General features: G+C 47.6%; 1 protein-coding gene across 1 annotated transcript in view; it reads right to left on the bottom strand.

The window, feature by feature from the left end:
* Nucleotides 1-8519, bottom strand: part of Plxna4 (plexin A4) — a 420278-nt gene extending 411759 nt beyond the window's left edge. Inside the window, exon 1 of the mRNA XM_010611730.2 lies at nt 8207-8519. The gene's annotated coding sequence lies outside the window, so the exon portion shown is untranslated. The remainder of the gene's footprint in view (nt 1-8206) is intronic.
* Nucleotides 8520-8525: the final 6 nt, after the last annotated feature.

Here is an 8525-nt window from a genome sequence, read left to right as displayed (position 1 = left end):
TATTCAGCAAATTTTTATCTAGGTGGATAAACTCTGAGCTGGGCACTGAGTAACAAAGAGAAGGAAAGGTCTCTCCCAGTCTAAGACAAAGGATATATAGTCATCTGTCAGTATAAGGAATCGATTCCCAGACCTCTCATGCATCCCAAATTCATTAGCAGATGCTCAAGATCCCTAAATGGTGTAGCAGTATTTACATATAACCTATGCACACCCCCATATACTTTAAATCACTTTCGGTTACTTATAATACTGAATACAATGGAAATGCCATGTAAATAGTTGTTATACTGTATCATTTATGGAATAATGACAAGAAAAAAGTTGGCACATATTCAGTACACACAACTTTTACAAATATTTTTGATCTATGGCTAACTGAATTCATGGATACAGAACCCACAGATACAGAGGGCCAGCTATAAATTTTAACCATCATCCTTGCCACTCCAGCAGCAATTTCTCTGCCTTTATGAAAAAAATATGACTTAAATTGCTGATAGTATGAGAGACTGCTGCAGGTAGGGGCTGGTCCTACCACTGGGAAGGCAAAACACTCAGGCCAACAATCTGCACAGACCCATCAGTCAGAGGTTAAAGGTGAATGAATTTAGGGAGGAAGACAGGGGTCAGCAGGTAATGGGAAAGAGAGCTTGGAGAAAGGTCACAGCACAATTCAACCATCAGTCCTTTGCCCAGCCTGACCCTAGAGAGACTTCAAGCATAAGACTTGTTTTAAAAAATGCAAGGGAAGGCAGGGCTGGCCAGAGGCAATGACTTTTGGAAAATGTTTTATATAGAAATGCCCCTGTTGTGTTATATTTTAATGCATAGAACATTTCAAAACCAGGAGGATGGCAGATCTGCCTCCATCCTGTTTTCCAACAACTGTGTTCCTCAGCTAGCACAAAAGCACACAGGCCTGAGGATGTCCCCACGCCACTCCGTGGTAGGCACCCCCAAATATGCCCAGAAGCTAAGAAAGCCTCTTGAAATCTGACTGGCATACATTCTTACTATGCTTTCTGTTAACGTCTAAATTGGTGGCCTACAGTGCATTTGGCTAATTCTTCCACACCTCTGTGAGGTTTTTTTCGGGGGGTTCCTTTTTGGAGCATCCTGCCCTGTCACATTCTCTGGACTCGGTTTGGAAAAACTACATGTTCCTTTCACAGAACTCATGAAGCCAGGTACCTAATCGATGCAAAATCTGCTTGGTCTCACCTGATGCCTCCACCCTACCCAATCCCAAGCTGCAGCCATTTTCCCTGCTTCTCACCAGAATGGCTCCCGTGATGCCTTACAGCATTCTTCTAGTCCTAAAGCTATCTTTATCTTTCCTCCTTTAGGAGCAAAGGCCAAACACAGAGAGCTGACGGGGCAGCCACAGAGGTCCCAGACCCTAGACCTGAATACGGAGGCTCATCTTGTCCGAGTTTCCTAACCCCAAGGTAATTGATGCCCCATGGGGCAATCTGTAACCAGAGAGCAACAGCAGAAAGGAAGCACCCGGCAGATGGATCACTGGCTGTGCCCAACCTTCAGACTAAGCTGAGACCCTTAGATTTCTCTAGGAACATTCTGAGTAACTAAGCCACCAATAATGTTAGGTTGGGGAGCTGTGGCTAGTTTGGTAGCATCGTCTCTTTCCTTCTTCCTTACCTCTCTTCTTCTTTCCCTTCACTCCTGGAACCCGATACCTCAATAAATCGAATCACACAAGCTTCCAGGGAAGCCAGGCTGAGACTGGGAGTGAGGGGCAGATAGGCCAGGGTGCAAGCCCAGGTTCCCAGGTTCTTGGATCAGTACATCCTGCTCACATCTGTTCTGCGCACTAGAAATACATACAGAAGTTCACGTGAATCAAGATTTCTACCACATACATATTAAAATACATTTAAATCACTAATCAAGAACAACCTCCTCATCTTATAATTGATAATATTGAACAAGAAAGTGACTTTTTCCCAGCCCCCCTTTAGCTGGTAGATAACAGAACTGGGATATCTACATTCATCTGTGTGAAAAGCCTACCTTTTCCTACAACACAGGTAGTTTTTAAGCAAGAGAACATATATGAACCCAAGAAAATATACAAGCGCCTGCAAACTTCTACTGCCTTGGAAGGACAAGAGCAGAATAGGATGTGGAATAAGATGGCTAAGCAAATGGTGTGGCTGGAAGTGGGCCACCTGGCATACTTCTATTTAAGCACCAGGGTGCACACAATTATCAGAATCCAGGTCTTAGTGTAAAAATGCAAGAGTCCAGCTGAAATTACTCACAGTCAAGAGTAAAGGCATATGTACACATTCAAATGTCCACATATGAAAGTGCTTGTCTTAGTCCAGTCTTTCTCAGTGGATCTCAGTCCCACTTCATGCTATATCTACTCTCTTGGATCCTCAAACCATATTAGTGTGGTAACAGCCCTGAGAATTCTTGCATCAAGGAACTCTTTTAGCTTTGCTTTGTACCCAGGGTAGAAACTTAATTGACTGGACAATTTCTGTGCATATAGTACCTATTCGCACCCCATCAAATAAACTTAATAAAATTCTGCTCTCTTTCAGGTACTATTTTTAGGAAGCCGGTTTGAGATGAAGAGGGAGAAAATGAATTCCATGTGAGCCAACCTCCCACTCAGGCTGGTTCAACTGCACACCCTGATGATGTCTGCTCCCCAGACCTGCCCTTCTCTTTCCCTGCACAGGAAAAGAAACAATTTCCCAGCTCTGCTCTGCTTCCTTTCTCACCTCTTGACCTCTGGGCCAAACCCAAGGGCTCATTCTAGGGAAGTGAGCTGGGCTCACACAAGCAGAGTTCCAGCAGTACATCAGACAGGAAAGTGATTCTGAATGGACCGACAAGGAAAGCCTTTGAAGAGCTGTGTCTTCCTTCCTGAATTTCCAGTGTCCTCGTCCCTCCATCACTTTTTTTCTCATACTTCATAATGAAAAGACTCTCCCCTGTCAGACCTCAGGAATTGATTGCACTGGGCCATGTTCAGCACATTGCTGAGAAGAGAACCTCCTAGCTAGTGATCTGTTTTGTGTTGGAGTAACGAAACATCCCCAAATCCAATTTGCTGTTTTGAATCCTGGTTCGTGGGGAAAAAATTAGAAGGGGAAGGCAGAAGCCAAGTTTACCAGTCCCAGAGCAGGGCCAAGGATCTCACCAATACATATTGGTTTAAGTCTGTATAATTTTTGACACTTAACTGTCATCCCAAATGACTCTTCCCACACAGGTATTGACTTTTAATGAGTCTCTACCTCAACTACCATTGAATCCAGGGTACCCTGCATGGCATGACTTATCCCTGCCTCTGGATCCCAAAATCTGGAACCCTAGAGCTGATGAATGAATGAAAGAACAAGTTTGAAGCACACTGAGAGCAGTACAATGATAAGAATGCAGTCACCTGTCGCTTAGCAACCTAGGGCCTGGGGCTTCTCCCTTAAACTCAGCCTAAGTCCCTATGCCATCAAAATGGGAATCCACAATGCCTACCTTACAGACTTATTTTGAGGATTTGATGAGAAAGTGTCATTTCCACAGTACCAGCAGTCTGAAGCAAACACGAGGGAGAGCTAGACTCCTACCACAATTACAGCCTCTGAGAATCAAAAGCAGAGATTGGGACTTCACTCAGTCACTCCTACTTAGTTTGTCCCAGGAGAAAACAGATGTTGCCAAATGAGGAAACAATCACCCTCAGGAACTGAGCACTCTGCTAAGAAGTTCCATACAACTTATCAATCTTCTAACAGCCAAGGATGAGACTCATCTGTCTTTCAAGAACCGGGATGCTGAGGTTCAAAGAACAAATAAAATATATCTGCCTGAGTTAGGCATCCCAAGGGATGAGGTGGACCAGATAGTATGAGTCTGCCCCCAGCATACTGTGCCACAAGCTACCCAGGGGGCGGGAGCGGTGACAATATGCTGAGCACATATACCTGAGGAAGCAAGCAGCACAGTGACAGGAACCAGCTCAGACTGAGACCTGGCTCCGCCCCTTGGCTACTATGTGACCTTGGATAAAGTTCTTAACCTCTCTCACCTCAGTTTCATCATGGAAGACTTAGGGATACAATAACAACTACTTCTCAAGTGAGTGGTTCTGGGGAATAAATGAGCCAACCCATGCAAAGTAATTAAACGTTACCTTATCCAGCAAGTGCTCCATAAATACTGACTACCATTGTCATCATTAGTCATCATTATTTTCCAACCCATTGTTTCCATAAGGTTTAAAATCAATGCTGCTACGTCTGTCTGTACAGCCTCTTCCCCGGGGAAAATGATGATCAGGGAACAGGGTCCTCATGTAGGACTCCAGAAGCTTTTCTTCTGAGATGCCTCCTGCCAAACAGAGCAGCAGTCTCCTCCTTCAGGAACAAGGCCTCTGATCAGGAATTAGGACCCCCTGCCAGCCTTTCCTTTTAAAATCCATCTCTTACCTCTTAGCAGCAGAGCCCCCTTCAGTCTCTGCCAGGCTCCACCTTCCTGCCATGACTAGGAGGCTGCAGCCTAGAGAGCCAAGACTGAAGGCCAAGTAAGAGTAAGTCCTGGGGACAGCAGAGGGGAATAGGAAAGGCATTCAGGGAGGGCACAGTGGGGACTTTTAAAGAGACAGTGTCTGCAGGGCTCTGTGTGACCAAGCATTACTCACTGAAGCCTATAGGGCAATTACCCTAATCATGTGCATCTCCCAAACAGCCCTTTGATTTATGAATGCCACATCTTTCTTAAATGCCGCTCTTAAATATAAATAACACTTAATCATCCAGCTGTCGTTAAATTCATGTTATATTGATTTCTTGGAGTGCCGCAAATTTGAGGGCAAATGGGCAGGTGGATGCCCACACAAAGCCAAGAGGTGGATTAATAAATGGAGGAGAGGAAGGAAGGGGGCACTGGAGGAGTAGAAAGGGGGTGTCAAGGAAGAGAAATGAACCCTATGCAGCAGCCCAGGATCAGAACCAGTTTCCTGTCTGGTAGCACTGGACACAAATAAAAAGAGGCGAGCACAGCGTGGCACATCTGTTGCACACATTAATCACAGCCGAGATACATCGTGGTTGGGTTTGCAGTATTGCTGTCGCCCCATCGCAGCCAATCATAGATTCACTCCAACAGGTCTCTGATGTGCATTGTCTGAGTGAGAACGGGGAGCAGCAGCTAGGAAATGCCCCCTAGCTGGCTAGAAGGAGAGAGACTCCCTGCAATTTCTTTGCATCAAAGCCTGGTGATAACTGTGAGTTTAAGAGCAATTGCTAACCTATCCCCCTTAACCCTCCCCACTTCAGGACTGCTGCCACCCTGGAGAGCCCCCACTTAATTCCCAGCAGCCCTCATTGTGATTTAAAGGATCCAGAGGCCAACATAGGCAGACTGCCTTTCAGACTTCCCAGTTTGCTGGGAGCTAGAGCTACAGCAGCAGCAGGCAAGGCACAGAAGAGAAACAGAACAAGTTGGATGCCTCAGATAAATTCCTCCGGAAAGGTTTGCACAGTGTCCATGGGCATCCAGGATAAAGTCTCGGGAGGATAGAGGACAATCTTTGGAGTCTGGGAAGGAGCAGCTCTTGGGCAACACATACCCTGTGTTCACAGGAGAGCCACGCAAAGTCAGTCTAGCAACTGTGAGGGTGAGCCAGAAAGAAGGCTTTACTGCTGGGCCTTTTCCTGTGCAGTTGACTGCCTGAGGAGGAGGAGCCGAGCGAACTTACAAGGAAGGCCACAGAAGAGTGGCAGGGGGAGAACAACGACTGCGTAGCATATTCCAGGGCCAGACAAGAGAGCTGGGCAAGAAATCAGAAGATGAACACCCAGCTTTACACCCAGGTTTTCATTAATAGCTGCCTTGTCCTAGAAACCAAATTGATACCCAATGCTAAGTGCAGACAAGGTGGGAATTTTTGAGCCCTGCTGTTCGACTTATCACCAGCAGAATGACTGTTGGTTTGATGTTCAAAGGAAAGATCTTAAGGTTATAAATACATAAGAAAGGGAAGAGGGAAAGGAGAAAGGCAGCGGTCTACAGGCGAGATGCACGGTCAGTTCTGGAAGAGCTGCACCCCAACCTTTTGCCCCTTATAGGTCCCATGAGGGAATGTTTACTTGAGAGGCATCCACTGCTGCAGGAGCTCACTATTTCTGCTGCAAACCATGTGCCACCACACACGTATGTGAAACCTTCCCGTCTACACACTCAAAGGGCATGCATGCAGAAATGTGCCAGCTTTTCCACAGCTGCGAAGACAGAAGTGCACCCCAGTGTCACACAGAGTTGGACCAGTTGACCACGTTTGCTTAGATTCTGAGAATTCATATGTATATCTGTATGTGTGTGAGTGTGCATGCATGTGCCCACTATTCTTTAAAAAAAAGAAAATAATGTTTCCTTCCCCTGGCTGGGATCTCCCCATTGTGAGAGCTTTGCTTTATTCTGTCTACCCTTTTCAATCAATCAAAGGGCAGCTCACACTGCACACAGCGGGAATACAATCTCCCTCCTGGGGCGTCTGCTCCTCTCCCCAGACTAGACAGAAACCTTTGCAAGAGCTGAAAAAAAGTTTGGAAATAGCAGAGCTGAGGGTAGAGGAAAAGACCCCTATTTCTGTATCCATCTTTCAGGATTTACATAAGCAACCCAAATTCTGTGTCCACCACGGAGCCTTCCTTGTTCAAAAGAATGTTTGTTCCTTGTCTCTCTTATTCCAGAGGACTCCCAACATATTTTTCCCTCTGGGATATTTGTGGGATGTTCTGAGCACATGATCTTATATAGAAGGTACAAGCTTATCCCACTTTTTTAAAATCATGTTACCCCAAAAGCAACCTTAAAGGGACAGCTAGGGAAACACAGGAGCTCGCTATATGTATATTCAACCTTGAAATAATGTTTTACTTGAACTTCCCACTTTTCTCTCTGTAACAACTGAGCTCCCAAATAAGTTACTCCTAGATCCCAAAATGGGAACTATAAAAAAAGCCCCTTTGGAACTCCCCACCTCCTACCTCCTTCAGGAAAAGTTTGAAAATGAGCACCCTGTGAAACTCCAGCCAAGGAGAAAAGGAAAGGACAAGATTCAGAGAAACAGAAGCTTGAATCACTGGCTTCTGGACAGGAATTCTGCACTCTGGAGTGGCCAGCCTCTGGGGGATGCTGGCAGACCCAAGAATGCCATGGACACCTCCAATGTGATCATGACAGAAGGGACATTCTTCCCTGGGAAAACCAGGACCCTATGTCTCCCCTTCCTACTTCAATTTCCCAGACACATACCTCAAAAGGGATATGACAGGTGTTAGCCAGAGGCACGGGGGAAAGCAGCCCCATATGCCCAGGGAAGGGTAGGGAAGTGAGAGGGAGGCCAAGTGCTAGGTCCCCAAGTCCTGTCTGCTCATGTCCCAGGGACCTAGAATGTGACTGAGGTCATGTCTGTTCAGGAGGATCTGACCCCGTAACCTCCCTAGACCAGCTACACTCTCGCTGCGCTGCTCTGTGATGCTTAAGCCCCTTCCTCCCTGAAATCCCGGTGCATTCCCTGGGAAGCATTGCCTTGCTTCAGAAAGGCGTTTGTGCTGCCTCTTACTGGGGAAACACAGTGTCTGTTCCATATGCACCGCCCTACAGAACTGCATCCCCATCTGCCTATGTGGCCTCCTCCCCGCGCACCGGGCCACCAGGCTCTCCAAAAACCTGTCCGAATATCTATCAATGTGTCCACCCTTAAAATCACAAGGTGTCGAAAGGCCACGGAGGAGCGATTACACTGGGCGGGTCTCCGAAGACCTCCCATGACTTCTCCCGTTTAAAAAAAACAGCTAGGGATGATAGGAGCTGGAAACTGAAAAATCACTCCCTCAGCCTACCCTGCTGGGAAGGAGAGCCAGTCATACACTGAATCCCACCCTGAAAGTCCTGGGTAAGAGAAGTCCTGAGTCCAGGAGTGTGACAGGAGAAAGAACATGGGAAATCCCTGCTCCGGCCACGCTGCACCTCCGCCGGTGTCCAGGTGGGACGTGGGCAGGTGCGTGAGCGCAGTATGTGCCTTGTGTATTTGTGTGCGTGTGTGTGTGCGCAACCAGCTGGCTCCAGGGCAGCTGAGGACTCCGGGGCTGGCCCGGGTATCTCCGCCTGCGCTGCCCTTGCCGCTATCCCGGCCCCGCGCCCCGGCTGGCCGGCTCCTTACCTGGAAACGCCGCGTTTCCCTCCTTCAGCGGGAGCGCCGCATTGACACTGCAGATGGTGCCTGTGCCGCCTCTCGCCCTCCTCTGAACGTGTGCGTGTGCGCGCGTGTGGCTGCCTCCTCCAGCCCCAGCCCAGAAAGCAAATACTCCACCGAGGCACAGGGAAGCCAGGAGCAGCAAAGGAAAATGGAGGGGGCCAAATCAGAGCCCGCTAGGCTTGACAGCTCCTCTTGCAGGGTCCAAGGTGGGCGTAATGTCCAACAAAAAGGTCGGGAAATGTGGATCAATTCCAGGCACCTCTTTCCTCCACCCAGCCCTGAG

This window comes from Fukomys damarensis, unplaced genomic scaffold (assembly GCF_012274545.1).
Source record: "Fukomys damarensis isolate Sample0158 unplaced genomic scaffold, DMR_v1.0_HiC HiC_scaffold_4, whole genome shotgun sequence".
Classification (NCBI taxonomy): domain Eukaryota; kingdom Metazoa; phylum Chordata; class Mammalia; order Rodentia; family Bathyergidae; genus Fukomys; species Fukomys damarensis.
Note: the sequence above shows the minus strand (reverse complement) of the source record. Positions and strands in the feature narration are given on the sequence as shown.